Source organism: Chelonia mydas, chromosome 4 (assembly GCF_015237465.2).
Source record: "Chelonia mydas isolate rCheMyd1 chromosome 4, rCheMyd1.pri.v2, whole genome shotgun sequence".
NCBI classification, from domain to species: Eukaryota; Metazoa; Chordata; order Testudines; family Cheloniidae; genus Chelonia; species Chelonia mydas.
The window spans coordinates 31,389,119-31,406,397 of record NC_057852.1 but is presented as its reverse complement, the minus strand read 5'-3'; the positions used below and the strand labels follow the sequence as shown (position 1 = coordinate 31,406,397).

At 41.8% G+C, this 17,279-nt stretch overlaps 1 long non-coding RNA gene across 1 annotated transcript; it reads right to left on the bottom strand.

The window, feature by feature from the left end:
* Window positions 1–10,564: 10,564 nt before the first annotated feature.
* Window positions 10,565–16,622, bottom strand: LOC122465502. The gene is made up of 3 exons (XR_006290411.1): window positions 16,292–16,622; window positions 14,961–15,035; window positions 10,565–10,659 (listed from the first exon to the last, which is right to left on the bottom strand). It is a non-coding gene; the product is annotated as an uncharacterized LOC122465502 (long non-coding RNA).
* Window positions 16,623–17,279: the final 657 nt, after the last annotated feature.

Below are 17,279 nucleotides of genomic sequence, written 5' to 3'. Positions count from 1 at the left end.
ACAAGTTAATGCAAAAGTAGGCAACTGGAGTTAACTCTGCATTGAAAATTTACCATTAGTCAGAAATTCCATGCCCACCCCAATATGGTGTTTAAGAACCTTTAGATTTCTATCAATGTAAAATATTATGTTCATATTATTGGGATTGCTAAGTGTTTGTTGGTGCAAACAGCAATTATTTTGAAGAGGACAGAAATGGGACAGCCAGGCAATTACAGACCAGTAAGTTCAAGTTTAACATAGTACCCAGTAAGTTGTTGGCTCTGTTAAGAAAATGATCAATGTGGAAGCACCTACAGAAAAATAAAGTGATAAATAGCCAGCAACAGGGCTGTGTTAAAAGTCCAAACTCATGATTTCTATCTCTGATAGGATAAAAAGCTTAGAGGAGACGGGAAATGCACTGGAAGTAATACATCTCAACTTTTGTAAGACTTTTGATACAGTTCCATACAGGGCTCTCATAGGGAAATTAAAAATGTGAATTAGACATAACTTTTATAAAATGGTTACTTTTTATACAGCCCAGCCCAGAATGATCATTTGTACAGTATAAAACTTAAACAAAACCCACAAATACCAAAAACGTTTTTCCTGGCCTAGGAAAGGGAAAATGGCCAGAGCATCCCTTGAGGCCATTTGCATGTTGGTGCAAATCCAGGGGCTCTAATGTTGGATCACCTTTGCACACACCTGTTTTGAGTTGCTCTCAGCATTCTTTGGCTGGAGATGTAGATGAGGGGTACTTTGTATACATGTACTACTAACGGGAAATAGCAGCATAGGGTGTATTTTGCACTGTTCTCTTTCCTGACGTAACCATATACTGTTAAGTTTTACACACCAGCACACATATTTACTAGTACTTACCAGAAAGCAGGATGAACAGGTTGCCAACTGCTCTGAGGCACGAGGAATACACAGGCAATTGCTCTGGAGCACGGGGAACATAGAGGTAATTCAATTCCCAACCGGTTTCCAGGCAGGTGCTACCAATTAAAATTAAAAGAATAAAAGGCTGAAAGCTTGGGACTGATGATATGCTCTGGAGAGAGAAGTTGCCAGCAGCTAGCACTACAAAGCTCTTTTGCTGGATTTCAAATGATGAGAGAAACTCAGGTAACAGATTATTCTTTTTTTCTGGTTTCCCTGATTTTGATGTACTCAGTCATGCAGCCAAAATTTCTACAAAGAGAGATGAGATTGTTCCCCCTGAATTCCAAGCAGCGAGCCAACCTTTTGAAAGCCAGCAGTCAGCTAAACATTGGAAGTGAGGTTTGGAACTGAGCATCAGGTCTCTGAGCACAAGCAGCTGACTGCTGTCGGGTGTGCTTCCAAGCTAACGCCATTCAAATGATCTATTAACGGGAGCACTGTTCACAGATTTTTAAAAATTGCATGTCATGATGAAAAGATTTTCCTGATCTGGCATGTCTGTCATAGTCATTCCTTTGGCAGAACTCCCCTTCTGGAGGAGAAGACTGAAACCTAATTAGGCAAGATTATTAGACGTCGATGGGGTTTGTCCAGCCCAACGTTTATACTGTGATACCGGAGGACCTGAGGAGGCAGTAATAAGTGGGAGAGTTGTAACTGCAGTCACCGCAGGGCTTGGGAAGTCCTATAATCTAACCCATTATTATTTGCTAAGCCTGAGCATTCTTCCCTCATTCTCCTTAGTAGTTTAATTAATGTTAATGAGCTACTCCAGTGAGTAAGGGCGGCTGGATTTTTACATAAAGCCCAGCTGCTTGTGAATCATAAATATGATAAAACATGAAGGAACAAAGGCCAGTCCGTGCTACAAGACTTTGAAGTTACTGGAGTCTCAACGAGCTGCTATTAAAGACCAGCAAAAATGTGTATCACCCGAACTGGTATCAACCCTAATGGAAGCAATGTGAATGTGTTATCTACCAGCTGCTGGTGGAAGTGTGTGACTCTAAACAGGTCAGTAAGACTGGATTTGATGACAGGCACCAAGAACCGTTTGTATTGCGCCATGTATTTTATCTGGGGGGATTTGTCTTCCCAAGCTTCCTATTAAGGTGAAATGCTGCAGTGACCCCCTGTCTTTCAGTTCCCTCCTGATCAGCACATTGCATGTTTATAGAATCACCAGGCTAACATGCCCACCTGGTAGCAGCATTTTAAAGTAATCTTGCGTCAACAAATTTCAGCAAAATATAGGTTTGCTATCTGAAGAACGCACAGTATTCCTTTCCGATCTTCTCCGAGAGCTTACAGCAGGAACTGTACTATCAGGTGAAGAATGGCATCATTCATTATTGCTTAATTGAATAACCTTCATCTTAAATTATGATGCCAGTTGCAATGTTGAATGGAAAGGCTAAGTGGGCATTATAAATCTGTGCAGAAACCAGAATTTCCATTCCACAGGAAATTCTGTGATGTTTTTGTTCTGAATCTGAATAATTTTTTTTTATTTTTCCACAAAACTAAACAAAAATAATTTTGATTTTGACTTTTTAAAAAATAAGTTTCTAAACAAAAAGTCACTTCAAAACAAAAAAACAGTAACATTTAGTTCTAGTGAGATCAAAACAGATTTTGATGAAACCGTCTTTTCTGATGAAAAAGCCTTCCATCAGGATATTTTCAACCGGCTCTAGCCATTATTGTATTTGGCATTTAGACAGTATTGTGACATTTTTACACTGATTACACAATATGTCATACTGGTTATTTTAGAACAACAACATTAAATACATTGTTAATTTCAGAAACACCCTGGCACTTTACTTACTTAGATTTTGAGCTAAAAATCAAAGACACTCCGCACAAAAGGGTTTTTGGAGTTCTCATAGGTGCTGGAAGTAGGGACAGCACCCCTGGCTTGAAGTGGTTTCCATTATATACAGGGTTTACAGTTTGATTCAATGGCTGTCAGCACCCCCACTATACATGGTTTTACAAAAGATAGATCGTGCCAAACCAACCTGATCTCCTTCTTTGAGAAAGTAACAGATTTTTTAGACAAAGGAAATGCAGTGGATCTAATTTACCTAGATTTTAATAAGGCGTTTGATACCGTGCCACATGGGGAATTATTAGTTAAATTGGATAAGATGGGGATCAATAGGAAAATTGAAAGGTGGATAAGGAATTGGTTAAAGGGGAGACTACAACGAGTCCTACTTAAAGGTGAACTGTCAGGCTGGAGGGAGGTTACCACTGGAGTTCCTCAAGGATCGGTTTTGGGACCAATCTTATTTAATCTTTTTATTACTGACCTTGGCACAAAAAGTGGGAATGTGCTAATAAAGTTTGTGGATGATACAAAGCTGGGAGGTATTGCCAATTTAGAGAAGGACAGGGATATCCTACAGGAGGATCTGGATGACCTTGTAAACTGGAGTAATAGTAATAGGATGAAATTTAATAATGAGAAGTGTAAGGTCATGCATTTAGGGATTAATAACAAGAATTTTAGTTATAAGCTAGGGACACATCAATTAGAAGTAACGGAGGAGGAAAAGGACCTTGGAGTATTGGTTAATCATAGGATGACTATGAGCCGCCAATGTGATATGGCCGTGAAAAAAGCTAATGCGGTCTTGGGATGCATCAGGAGAGGTATTTCCAGTAGGGATAAGGAGGTTTTAGTACCGTTATACAAGGCACTGGTGAGACCTCACCTGGAATACTGTGTGCAGTTCTGGTCTCCCATGTTTAAGAAGGATGAATTCAAACTGGAACAGGTACAGAGAAGGGCTACTAGGATGATCCGAGGAATGGAAAACTTGTCTTATGAAAGGAGACTCTAGGAGCTTGGCTTGTTTAGCCTAACTAAAAGAAGGTTGAGGGGAGATAGGATTGCTCTCTATAAATATATCAGAGGGATAAATACTGGAGAGGGAGAGGAATTATTTAAGCTCAGTACCAATGTGGACACAAGAACAAATGGATGTAAACTGGCCTCCAGGAAATTTAGACTAGAAATTAGACGAAGGTTTCTAACCATCAGAGGAGTGAAGTTTTGGAATAGCCTTCCAAGGGAAGCAGTGGGGGCAAAAGATCTATCTGGCTTTAAGATTAAACTCGATAAGTTTATGGAGGAGATGGTATGATGGGATAACATGGTTTTGGTAATTAAATATTCATGGTAAATAGGCCCAATGGCCTGTGATGGGCTATTAGATGGGGTGGGATCCGAGTTACCCAGGAAAGAATTTTCTGTAGTATCTGGCTGATGAATCTTGCCCATATGCTCAGAGTTTAGCTGATCGCCAAATTTGGGGTCGGGAAGGAATTTTCCTCCAGGGCAGATTGGAAGAGGCCCTGGAGGTTTTTCGCCTTCCTCTGTAGCATGGGTCACTTGCTGGAGGATTCTCTGCTCCTTGAAGTCTTTAAACTACGATTTGAGGACTTCAATAGCACAGATATAGGTGTGAGGTTTTTTGCAGGAGTGGTGGGTGAAATTCTGTGGCCTGCGTTGTGCAGGAGGTCAGACTAGATGATCATAATGGTCCCTTCTGACCTAAATATCTATGAATCTATGAATCTATACAAATTGTTCCAACACCCCTGAGTTCAGGTCAGGCTTAACATATATTTCAAAACATAATTCAACAGATACAATATGTGCAATAAAATATAATATAGCAAAAATATATTTATATCCTTATTAACAAATTTTACAGAATTATACTGACAGGATAAAAATGTCTTCTCTGCCCTCCTTTCCCTTCCGCCCCCCACAAACAAGCAATAAAAACGTTTTTGCATAAACAAATGCCAAATTATAACTAATCATAGGAAAGCTGACAAATGTATGCTATGCTACACTGTGAAAATACTAATCAAAGCAGCCTGTCAATTGTTAAAGTTAATGATTTAGATATGCAAAGCTCTGACTAAATTTTTGTGGATAATTACATAATTACGCCTGGGTTAACACAATCAAAAATAGCAATTGCATGCTCAGTCTTTAACTCATATCATGGCAGCACACTCCTACTTTTTAAAGGCCTATATGCTCCCCCTCATAGTGTAGTGTGGAAGGAAGAAAATTGAGAGAGGAAAGGTAACAATACCAGATGCTCGCTCCTGCAAAACGTATCTGTCACTTTACCCTCTGCAAAATATTCAAATAGTCATCAGAGCACAAGTAGGGAGTGGGACCAGGAAAAGGTGGGAGCTGGTCCACAGCTACTGCAAGCAACATGTTGTCCCTCTACAATGGATTCAGAGTCATTTGAAAACCATCCTTCCCTTTAGGAGGGCGGTCAGATTGTTCTCATTATTTTTCTTTTTATCTTTGCTCTCCTATGCAGTTGTTCATTAAACGAACAAATTAAAGAAAAATGTACTTTGAAGAAAAATGGAATATTAAATCCATTCCAGTCGAGAGATGCATAAAAAGAGCCAAGGCCCAGCTTTTCAAAAATAGGTACCCAAATATTGGCTCCTAAATCCACACTTAGGTAGCTAAATATGCAGATTGGTTTTCAAAAGTGGTGAGCAACCAGGCACCACTTGTGCACCCAGGAACCGAATTTTAGACATCCATTCTTAAAAAATAATTGATTCAAGTTTTCAAAGTGGCCTCACGGTAATTAATGTCATGGTGTCGGTTATTGTTTTGATTGCATACTCAAAAGGAAAGAAATACATTTCCTTGGCTGGCTGATCAACATGTAATATAGGCCAAATAATAGTCACTAAATAATAGTCTATTTCAGTGTCTGGATGGGACTTAAAGTATCCTTTTTGGAAATGTAGAAAGCACCAGAAGGTCCAATGATTGAGGCTCCATTGATGCTGGAACTAGGAGTGCTACTGCACCCCCTGGCTTGAAGGGGTTTCCATCATATACAGGGTTTACAGTTTGGTTCAGTGGCTCTCCTCACCCCAACTATACAGATGGTTCCAGTGCCCCTGTCAGGCTCTGAAAAGCCTTCCTCCAGTGTCTACCTACAGACTATTTCTATAGTGCTGATGGAGGCAAAAAACCACCAGCCATCCTATGCCTAGATGGATTTAAAACATTTTCATGCAAAAACACAAACCAAATGGAGTATTTTCACAGCTGACACCAAATGTCACAGGTTTTGTGACTCCTATGATATTGTGATTTATACAGGGACTCTCTGTGATAAAGCAACCCTGAACAGGGATCCTCTTGTTACTTGTCACTCAAGCTTTTGAACACTGTTTGGGTCAAGGGATTGTATTTGCTGTGTGAAATGTGAAGTATCAGAGGATTTAAATGATAATTTTACAACATGCTCGTTTCTGCATCTAGACACTAAGGAAAATGTTAGTTAAAGGTACAGTGATCAAAAATGAAGGAATAAGATTTGTTATTTATAAATTTGTTGTTATAAATAATCATTTGTAGAAACAAAAATTCTTCAATCAGACAATGAGCTCAAAGCAATGCCCCATTCAAGTAGTCAATAGCTCCATTAAATAGCTCATTTACATGCAAACCTAAACCAAGAGGACATTTTTTACAAAAAGTAATACTCAGCAATTCATTTTCTCTATTCCCTTTACTATTAATTCAGATGTTTATGTCTGAATCAGACTGTTCGTCTTCATCCAGCTTCTCCTGAACCTGTGGGGAAGTCATGATCTTCTGTTTTTGATACAATCCTCTGTTGCCAGAGAAATTAATGTGTTGCCACATATTTATCTTTACAGTAAAATTTCCGGTGTAACTGCACTGCAGTCAATGCCAGCTCAGAGTTGGGCCCAATGACATTCCTGTAAGATCTCACCTGCACTTAAGATTTAGATCGACTTAGCTGTGCCACTCAGGGGTGTGAAAAAATTAAGATGAGCTAATCCCCAGTGTAGATGCAACTAGACTGACAGAAGAATTCTTTCATCAATTTACCTACCACTGCCGGGGGAGCCTCTATGCCAGTGGTTCCCAAACTAGGAGCGCTGCTTGTTCAGGGAAAGCCCCTGACGGGACAGGATGGTTTGTTTACCTGCCATGCTCTGCAGGTTCGGCCAATCACAGCTCCCAGTGGCCGCGGTATGCCGTTCTCAGCCAATGGGGGCTGTGGGAAGCAGCGCGTGCCAAGGGACATGCTGGCCAGCTTCCCGCAGCCCCCATTGGCCTGCAACGGTGAACCGTGGCCAGTGGAGCCGCAATCAGCCGAACCTGCGGACGCAGCAGGTAAACAAACCGGCCCTGTCCGCCAGGGGCTTTCCCTGAACAAGTGGTGTCCCTAGTTTGGGAACCACTGCTCTATGCTATGGTACTACACCAACGCAGCTGCAATGCTCTAGCTGTGCCGCTGTCATGTGTTTAGTGTAGACACAATCTGTGATTCAGAAAGAGGACAAATGCAACTGCCCATCTGTTAAGCTGGGGTTAGCCAATGGAAACATACGACATCAGTACTTCAGAACTGCAGTGGCTTCCTATTTGCATATAATTAGGGGTGCTTATTTCATTTTATACATGTGCCCTGAGGTCTATAGAAGGGCTCATGTTATAAATCAATGGGTAAATAGTGAGTCAAATCCTGGCATGACAGCTCCCTATCCTGTAGCCAGCATAAAGAGCGTAGATGTGAAAAGAGAGTGTGTCTGAGGTTCTGTTGTGCCTTGCTTCCTTCTTGGGGTCTTTCAAAGCTTGCATAAGTTAAAGCAGCCTTTGGTCTGCTATAATTTGCACTGAGGGATGGGGCTGGCACAGTTGCTCAGGATCAGAGGAGTACCAATGTGTCTCAAAGCCACCTTTGCAGTCCCTGTTGTGAGCTAAGGAACTTTCCAGCTGCTCAGGCACGCACCCCCCTCTGGAGTATAAACCCAAAATTATACCATCTTGCACTGCACAGGGAACTGTACATCATAAGCTCATGAAATTCATCCCCTCCCTCAATGTGGGGAGGAATATACACAGCTTTCTGCCCCAAGTTATGACTCCCACATACACCAGTTTTAGACAAAGCAAAAACAAGTTTATTAACTACAAAAGATAGACTCTAAGTGAATATAAGGGATATCAAACAGATCAAAGCAGATTACTTAGCAAATAAACAAAACACACAAACTAAGCATAATATACTAAAAAGATTGGATATGAATAGCAAATCCTCACCCTAAATGATGATCCAAGTAGGCCGCAAGTTCTTAATGGGCAAGGTGTGTAGAAACCCCAGGCTAAAAATCCCTTTAGCCTGGGTCCAGCACTTTCCCCAGTTCAGTCTTTATTCCTCAGGTGTTTCCAGGAATCTCTGGGCAGAGAGTTAGTGAAGAACCTCAACGATGTCACTCCCCTGCCTTAAATAGCTTTTGCATATGTCAGGAACCTTTTGTCTCAAAGCTTGGTTCCCACTCTCTGTCAGCGAAAAAACACTAGTATTCCAAGATGGAGTCCAGTACCAGGTCACCTGGTAGTGTCATAGCAGTCATGAGTCAGAGGCTGTTTACCGCATCCTCAGGAAGGTTTCCCAGTGGGAAATTAGCTGCTTCTAAAGCCTATTGTTTTCTCCTAATTGCCCGTTAACCTGAATGGGTCCTTCCCAGCCAACCATCTAGACTGACAGTCTTTTGCCAAGTGTAAACACTTTTGTAATACAGATATATAGTCAATATTCCTAACTTCAGATCCAAAAGAGATACATGCATACAAATAAGATAATCATATTCAATAAATCTTAACCTTTCCAATGATCTCACATGACCTGACTTGCATAAGATACATTATGATGTCAGATGCATATAATATCTCTATGAAGAATATGGGGTGCAGCGTCACAGGTTCCACCACTGGGTCAGTGGGGATCCAGCCAAAACACACTGGCCTAGATTCTGGCAACAATACAACTGGACTATAGTCTAGTGTCCCTGGGCTACTTCCCAGAACCCCTTAATTTGGTACCTCAGTTCTGTGGGTGTCCTCTGTCTCCCCAGGGTAGACAGCCAGCAACAGTCCCAGCAGCTCCTTGGCACCTTGGTTGGCCGGCAGCTCTGGCAAGTCCTCAGCACTGGAGGGATCCTCTTTGGGCTCCACCTTTTATACTTCCTGTCCCGCCCCTCTGCTTCCGGCTGGCGGGCGTGGGTGTCCTGGCTCTGCCCACCAGGGGTGGGCGAGGATTTCTCCCCATCAGTCTCTGAGGAAGGCCATGCCCCCTCGCTACAAAGATGAAACAGCAAAATGTAGAAGTATTTCCACATCTCTGTGTTTTTTATTACCAAAATAGTGTAATGTAATCTATTGACGTGTCTCCAAAACCCACTTTAGTTCTAGTGGCTTCTATTAGAAATTAGCATTCAGACAAAACAATCAGTGATAACATATGTAAAGAATTGGGGGAGAGAATTACAGTTTTGAATTTTTTGTACATATTTATAGTCTAGATTTGAACAGGGTGAAAAGCTGATGGTATGTTAAATAAAAAGATGGTAATTCTCTAAATTTTTTCCCCTTTGACTTTTTTAACCTCTTTTTAAACCATCTGCTCTGTGTAAAAGAAATCAGTCAATAGATTTCAATAGTATATTTGTCATCTTGTTTATGCCCTAAATTCAACAGTTTTAAAAAGCAGAATGTAGATTTGATATTAAGATTAGCTTGTGCTATTTGAAATAAATCCACGTTCCACTAATTTCAAAATCCCATTAGGTCAGAAAGATTTTAGAATTTGTGCTAATCGATTCTCACTTACCATGGAGGAGCAGGAGACTAATATTCAGTCCTTCCTCCTACCAACAAGACAGCAGATGAAATTCAGGAAATCTATTTTAAATATACTGTAGCATTGTTGTCACAGGCCAGGCAAATGTAGCCTGATCCTGCAAGGTGCTTCCATAAATTTCAGTGGAAGACAGTTCTCACTGGCATTTATACCCTAATTTGGCACGGTGCACAGGGACATGCTGAAATTTAACCACATGCATAGTCCATTTGAAGTCAAAGGGATTACTTTCATGTTTACATGCTTTGCTGGTTTGGAGCCTTATATTGGTCTTCTAACATTTGAAGGCACTCACAGCACCTTGCACAGTAGGGCTGCTTGTTTTGGGCCTGATCCAGTCCCACTAGGGTGACAAGATGTAGTGATTCTATAGGGACAGTCCCAATATTTGGGGATTTGTCTTATATAGGTCCCTGTCCTAATTTTTCACACTTGCAAAATGGTCACCCTACGTGCCACTGAAGTCAATGACAAAACTCCCATTGATTTCCATGCTGCTAGATCAAGTCCTAACTGAAAGCCACAGCAGAAATCTGAATCTGCTGTCCTTGTTCAGGCACAAGTCAGGCTGGAGTCAAAAATAGGAGTTATGCATGAAATAAAGGATGTCAATATCTGACCCATAGCCCATTGGGATTTGGGATCCAATCTGGCTCACTGTATTTTAGTAAACAGTTTCACTAGCTCGTGTGAGTAAGGCAGGCCAGTTTTGACTCAGTGTATTGATTTTTACAGACTAAACAGATTGCTGAGCTATCACTTCATGGGGATTAATGAATTCTTGTGCCACAAAATTTATTCCTCTGGGCTGGATCTGATTATTTGATAAAAATAAACGATCAGTTTAAAGAATAAATTACGTGAATCTTGTTTTCTTCTTTTGTTGATCACCTTTGGTGCTTCTTTTTGTTCTGGTTCCGTATCATAGTTTGGACTTCAGCATCATATTTTATACTTTTTCATACTTCTCTGGGACCTTAGAAAAGTTAATTGAAGAGCCCAGTTACAAGATAGGTGCCTTTTCATTCACAACAAAGTTGCTTCAAAGTCTTTTAACCATCATCAAATGTTCTGTCTTATCACTATTGAATTTGGGAGCAATATATTGTACATAAATTAAAACTCTCTATGCTGCTGCTAATATATTGTATTTACAGGGGCCTTTTGTTATTTTATTTTCCATAGATGATCCATTTTAATTGCTGTTATTTTTCTGCACAATGCTGTTATAAATACGATCTTCTAGTTAAATTACACCACCAACTAATGCAAGGAGTCTACAACCTAAGCTATCACTTTGAGATTGCAGTAAGAGGCTAGGTTAAAAGTAATGGCAATATCCTTTATCATTTCATGGGGTCTTCTAAGGAAATGTGCCAATTTTATGGAGTCTCCTAGGGAAAAATTCTGATTTCATGTGAATTCAGGTGAAAAAGTAAATTTCATGGGATTTCTAAAAGTGGCTGGATTTCCCTGAATCCCTGAAATCTATGGCAGCCATGGAAAAATGCACAGTTGTTGTCATGGAGTAAATTTTCATTGCAGTCAGCAAAACTTTATTTTCCATGTACATCCATTCTTCTGACACACAGTATACATTTTGGACCCTTTCCTCATCTTGTAGGCTCTTCCAATGAGTCTTCTACGCTCCTGTATGGGTGCATAGCGTTCGGATATTCAGATCATAGATTTCTATGACTGTCTACTAAGGTAGCAGTAGGTTTGTTGTGAGCATGGAAAAGAGGAGAATTTATATATGATCCTGGGGATTCTATTTTTTATGATGACAATGCAATCTTATTTTATGCAATCCAGGAGAACATAGATCAGGAACAAGGAACGTGACTGGATTTCCCATGCATCGTATTTAGTGTGATATTTAAGCAGTGTACTCCCAAAACTAACAAACTCACTATGCGTGAAATTCAGTCCTATGGAGAGGGCCCAGCACAAGGCCTAAGTACCATGTAAGTTCCACTTAAGCCTTCAAAATAGGATGATTCTATTGTGGCATCTCAACATCTCTTGTAAGTTATACGTTCTCTTGGTAAGACAGTCCTGTGACGTCTGCACGCTCACCCTGCTCTCTGCCTTGAGAGAGGCAGCTGTGCTGTCATGCACCACACTTTTTCAAGGAGAGAAAAATGAAGACGCAAAGGCAAAGGAGAAAAGAGAAAATCGATGGTGAGATGAGGTACAAGAAGGCTGCTCCAGGAGATGCTGAGAAATGACAAATAAGAATCAGTACTAGACGAATGGAGGGAAGAGAGAAGGGGAAGAAAGTGTGTGAGATAGATTAAGCTAAATCTATGGACAGTTTTAAAAAGGAAGAGAACAATTTTGGACTCTATATTGAAATGAATGGGGAATGAACTGATTGGCTTAGAAGGAGAGTGATATTTGTTGACCTTCTTTCTACATCTGAAAAGGTGGCAGCATTTGGAACAGGCCACTGAGAAGGGAAACGTAGTGGCCAGGGTGAGAAAAGATGAAAGCATGTGGGAAGATGTCACCACCATGCAAGCTAAGGCTGTGGTGTGCCCGGGTTTTGTTGCAGAGGCAGAGACAGGCATGCTTGTAGACACAGGAGAAGGAAAGTTGAGGTTCAAGGATGATGCCATGTAATATTATTCTACATATTATTTAATTTGGCATAATGATGAATTTTAGGCTATATGTTAGAGGGAATAACATGCCTGCCTTGGACTGTGTTGAGAGAACACAGTGGTGTTCTCAGAGGCTGCATGAGTAGCGAATAGGAACATCTGGTGTAAGTGAGATTGCAAAAGTGAGAGCTAACCAGTTAACTTCAATGTACACAAGAGACTTTTATTATGTGTTGCATTGCTCTTTATTACCCATTACCACCTTTTTTGTTTGAACCTAATATTTTACTGGGGTGTGCATTCCCTCTGGCTCCGTTTTATAACTGCCAAAAACATTTCTGGTATGTGAAAACTTTTCCAAAGGAAGTATCATCATTTTTCATTTTACTATTTTGACGGAGTGTTGCAGGGCCTACTGGCATCCTCCTTTTCTCCCCCTCAGAGGTTCTGCATCACACCCATACTCCTCCGCAGCGAGAAGGACTAGCTGCAGAGTCTGTCAACACCACAATTAGGAACCAGACGGGGTCACTCAAGAGCAATTCAAAACATGCCCCCCTCCATCCCAGGCTTGGGGGAGCAAGGGAATTTGAGATTAATCATCTTGTGGTTGGATCCTCAGAACAGCAGTATATGGTTGACCCCTCATGCAACTTTAATTACAAATCTGTGAACTGTATATGTCGCTCTGTCTTCACGAAAGATTTAACTCGTTGTGAATCATGAGTCTGCTTGTTAATATGCTTTGCATTCAGAAACTAACCTCCTCAGTTGTACCATTATTGTATGGGACCACAAATTAGCTCTGAGGTACAGAGTAGCTTTTTGGGATTTTTGCTAACTTGAGATGTCTGTAATGGAAATGCACAGCCACAACCCTTTGATGGGAGATGATATGCCAATCTCTTCCCACAAGCCTCCAGGGCACCTAGTTCTGTGTTCTATCTTGCCATCTGTGAGGGGTGTCCACCCCACACTCACCCTGAAGGGGTTACTGGAGGCCAGGATGGGCTAATTAACTTACTCGGTTGAAAGGAAAACCTTCATTAGAAGAAGCTCACCTGGGCACAAGTCTATATAAGCCAGGAAGCTGGCAACAGAAGGGGCTGCTGGGAAAGGGGGCAGTCACTCCCTGGGAAGAGGGAGGAGTGTTTGGAGACTGCAGAGACATGTAGCCTGCAGTTGCTCCCTAGGAGGAGGGAGCAGTGAAACTGGCAGACCCAGATGAGGAAGGAAGGAGAGCCAGAAGGTTAGGAAAGGGCTCAGGGAAATGCATCAAGGTATGGTGCAACAGACCTTGACTGCTGTCTAGAGCATCCCTGAGCTAGAACCTGGAGTAGAGGGAGGGCCTGGGTTCCCCAACCAGCCACTGCTGAAGTGGCAATGGCAGGGCAGTGCCTAGGAAGACTGCCTGAGCCTGACTGGGTGAAGAGATTCCCTTTGCCCTGGAAGGGGAAACCACAATAGTGACCTATCCAGAGGACTAAGTCACAAAGAGGTCGCAGAAGCTCCTGGAGTGAGAGAGTGGCAGCAGACAAAGAAACAGAGGTGGAGGGATGGCTTGCAACCACGGGGAGAGGCGCTGACCTGGTGAGCTATTCCTCAGAAAGGCCAGGAGGCAGCATCATACCTGCAGTGAGTAGAGCACCCCGTCACATCATCTATCTGTGCTCTGTCTCCTGACTGGAAGTTACCTTCCTTCATGTGCCTCTGCTCATCTTCCTCAGTCCCACATTGTGTTCAATAACCTGAGCTTCAATAATTTCTGGTCTCTAATACAGCAGTAAGAAGAATGCCTGGTATTAAGCTCATGTATCAGCATGCAGCCAGAGGCTGACACCAAAGCCCTGGTTGACCTTTGAGCTAACATGAGCAAAACCCATGACTTTGGGATCCAGAAGAGGAATTTTCAGCAGAATGACAATATAGCTCAGAAACTGGTTTATCATAGGATTGACCAGACTGGGTAGCAATGCAAGGAGAAGATAAAGGGGATCAAGGTAAGCAGCTGGAGGGCCAAGGGAAACCATTCCAAGTCTGGCATACCCCAATGAGCTGCCCATTTTACAAGAAGCTGGACTCCATGCTGAGCAGTGCCCTGAGCAAAGAGCCCCATTTCAGCCTGCACTCATCTATGAAGTCAAGATGGGTGCAGGTCCACAACATGGATGTCTTCAAGGACATATGCTATGTAAGGTCTGGGAAAATCCCTGCTACCATTTCATCTGTAAGGTCAGAATAGTACCTCTCTCTACAGCTATTTTTGAATTCCTCACAATTTCCTTTTACTATACTGACTTTGGAATTTTCCTGCTTTGTTTGTCTGAGAGGGATAAGAATGAAGAGAGTTAGTTCCCTGGTATGTTTTGGAAATCTGTCCTCTTATTTCTCAGAAAAAGTTCATGTGACATTTTATCTCACTTCCTCTACCAACTGAATATTTTGCAACGTATTCTACAATCTTTACTTACGTTGAGTAGTTCTCACTCATTAAAAAGCCTCATCAATGTCAAAGTTTCAGAGTCTGGCCATATACTAGTGCATTAACACATTAAATAAAGAATACAGAATTTGGAGATGCGCAGTACAAGGGCATGTACTGGATGATATGAGAGTGTGTGTGTGTGTGTGTGTGATGGATTAGTGTCACCACATAATCATATAATCTTACCTCTCAACTCCTTTGCCAGAGTTTCAGGAATGGAATCCCAGAAGATCCACAAAGAATCACCAGAATTTGGGATGCCTTATTTGCATATACAAATATGCAAATTACATTTGAAGTTGTTGTTGTTTCCCTTAATGAGGAATTAGATAGCAACACGGGTATTTTATGTGTGGTCCATGACTTTCAAAATAGACAAATTCAACTGGATTTGATGAGTTTCTGGTGCCCTGCTGTTTTCATTTTTCTGATATCATAATTTCATCAGCAACAGTAGCTGGCAAAATTAAATTAATTTAAAAGAAATGAAACATTTAGACTGAGCCTGACACTTTCAGGATTCCAGGACATTGCGTTCCCAGATCAATATGTTGATTTAGTAACATAACTTATACTTAGACAGGCCATGTTACCCTCTACATCCATCCATCTTTCTGACTAGCATTTGCATTAAAGCTGTGCAAAATCCTTTTCCATGTGGTTTAAAACAGATCTGAGAATTTTCCCCATTAGAAACAGATCATGTGGATTTAAAAACCCTGAAGTTAAAAAAAAGTGGATTGAAAAAACTTGTTTTTTTGTATGAGAGTCTCCTTTCAAGCTCTTAGACAGGGTTTGCTCCATATTGTGCATAGTTTCTTACAGTTTTGCAAGCATTCAAACACATTTTTGCATGTCAACACAGGTTTTCAGAAGGAATTGCTATACTAGGCTACGGCCTGCGCAAAACAGACACACACATAAATGGCAGGCCTGTCTAGGTATAGCTAGACTATAGATTTTGCTTCTCTTTGAATTGCCAATTAAATTCAGTTAGCTAACACCTTGGCAAATGCTAATTTAGACACTCCATATGCATTTATTCCAGGACACTGTAGGAATGCATGGCCATCCCTCCCTGCCAGTCTTGGAGGGAGGCCACGCCCCCTCACTCTTGGGTCCCTCGCAAGGCAACGGTTATTGGGGAATTAGCACTTTCTAAGTCTCTGGCCCTCTAGGCAGGGTCGAGCAGCAAGTAGTCCAGGGCTCTGGCTCTAGGTCAGGCAGAGCGACAAACAAAGACTCTGACATCCTGGCTCTGGCAGACCAAAAGAGGTCTGCATTTGTCTAAGGGGTAGGCTGGCACCCATGGGTGGGGTTGGTAGCAGAGGGTAGGGAAACCCGGGCCCACCCTACTCCACTGGGTCCCAGCCCAGGGCCCTAGCAGCGGCGGAGGGTTCTGCCACTGGGTCAGCAGGGATCCAGCTGAAATATGATGACCTGGATTCAGGCAATAATACAACCAGACTACAGTCTGGTATCCTTGGGCTGCTTCCTACACTCCCCTCATGGTGTACCTGTGTCTCAGGGTTGTCCTCTGTCTCCCCAGGGTACATGGCTAATGGCAGTCCCAGCAATTCCTCGGTATCTTTGGTGGCAGGCAGCTCTGGCAAGTTCCTCTTCAGGCTCCAGCCCCAGCAGCAGGCAGGCGCTGTCTGTCTCCCAGCTGAGCTACAGGGCCTGCCTTTTATACTTCCTGTCCTGCCCCTTTGCTTCTGGTGGGATGGGCATGATGTCCTGGCTCTGCCCACCAAGGGGTTGGCAGGGGTTCCTCCCCATCAGTCGCAGAGGGAAGCCACGCCCCATTGCTACAGATACAAATATTAGTGCGTTAGCCCTGTACCTGAGGGCTCAGTTTAGGGTAACAGAAGCAAAGCATAGTAAAAATATCTTTTTGTCAGTAAATTAACAGATGTAGCTCTGAACATATACAGAACACAGATCTGATGAGTAAGAAGGTGCCATTTTTAATAGTCATTTTTCAGATTAGAAAGTGTACTTTAAGAAAAATTCAAGCGGACTAAGTGCAGATACTCTCTCTCTTACTTCTGTTCAAGTCAGTGGTAAATTTTGCCATTGACTTCAATGGAACAAGGATCATGCTCACACTTCTTACATTTGCCTATATTAAAAATAAACAGGCACTTATTGTCTTTGGATCATTTTGACATCTAATGCATTATGAGAGAGAAAAACAAGATGGGTGAGGTAATATATTCTATTGGACCAACTTCTGTTGGCGGAAGGTACAAGCTTTCAAGGTACACAGAGTTCTTCTTTATTATGTTATTTCCTGTTTGATGGCTATGGGCCGGCCCTGCTGACCTTACCCATATGAACAGTCACAGTGCAATCAGTGTGACCACTTGTGTCAGTAAGGCTGAGAGTAATTTCCGGACCAAGCTTTATATTACTGCAAAAGTCTGAAATATTTTGGAAAAATGAAACAATTGCTTCTACCCTTTCTCATTAGATCTCTTACATATATTTATACAGATATAACAC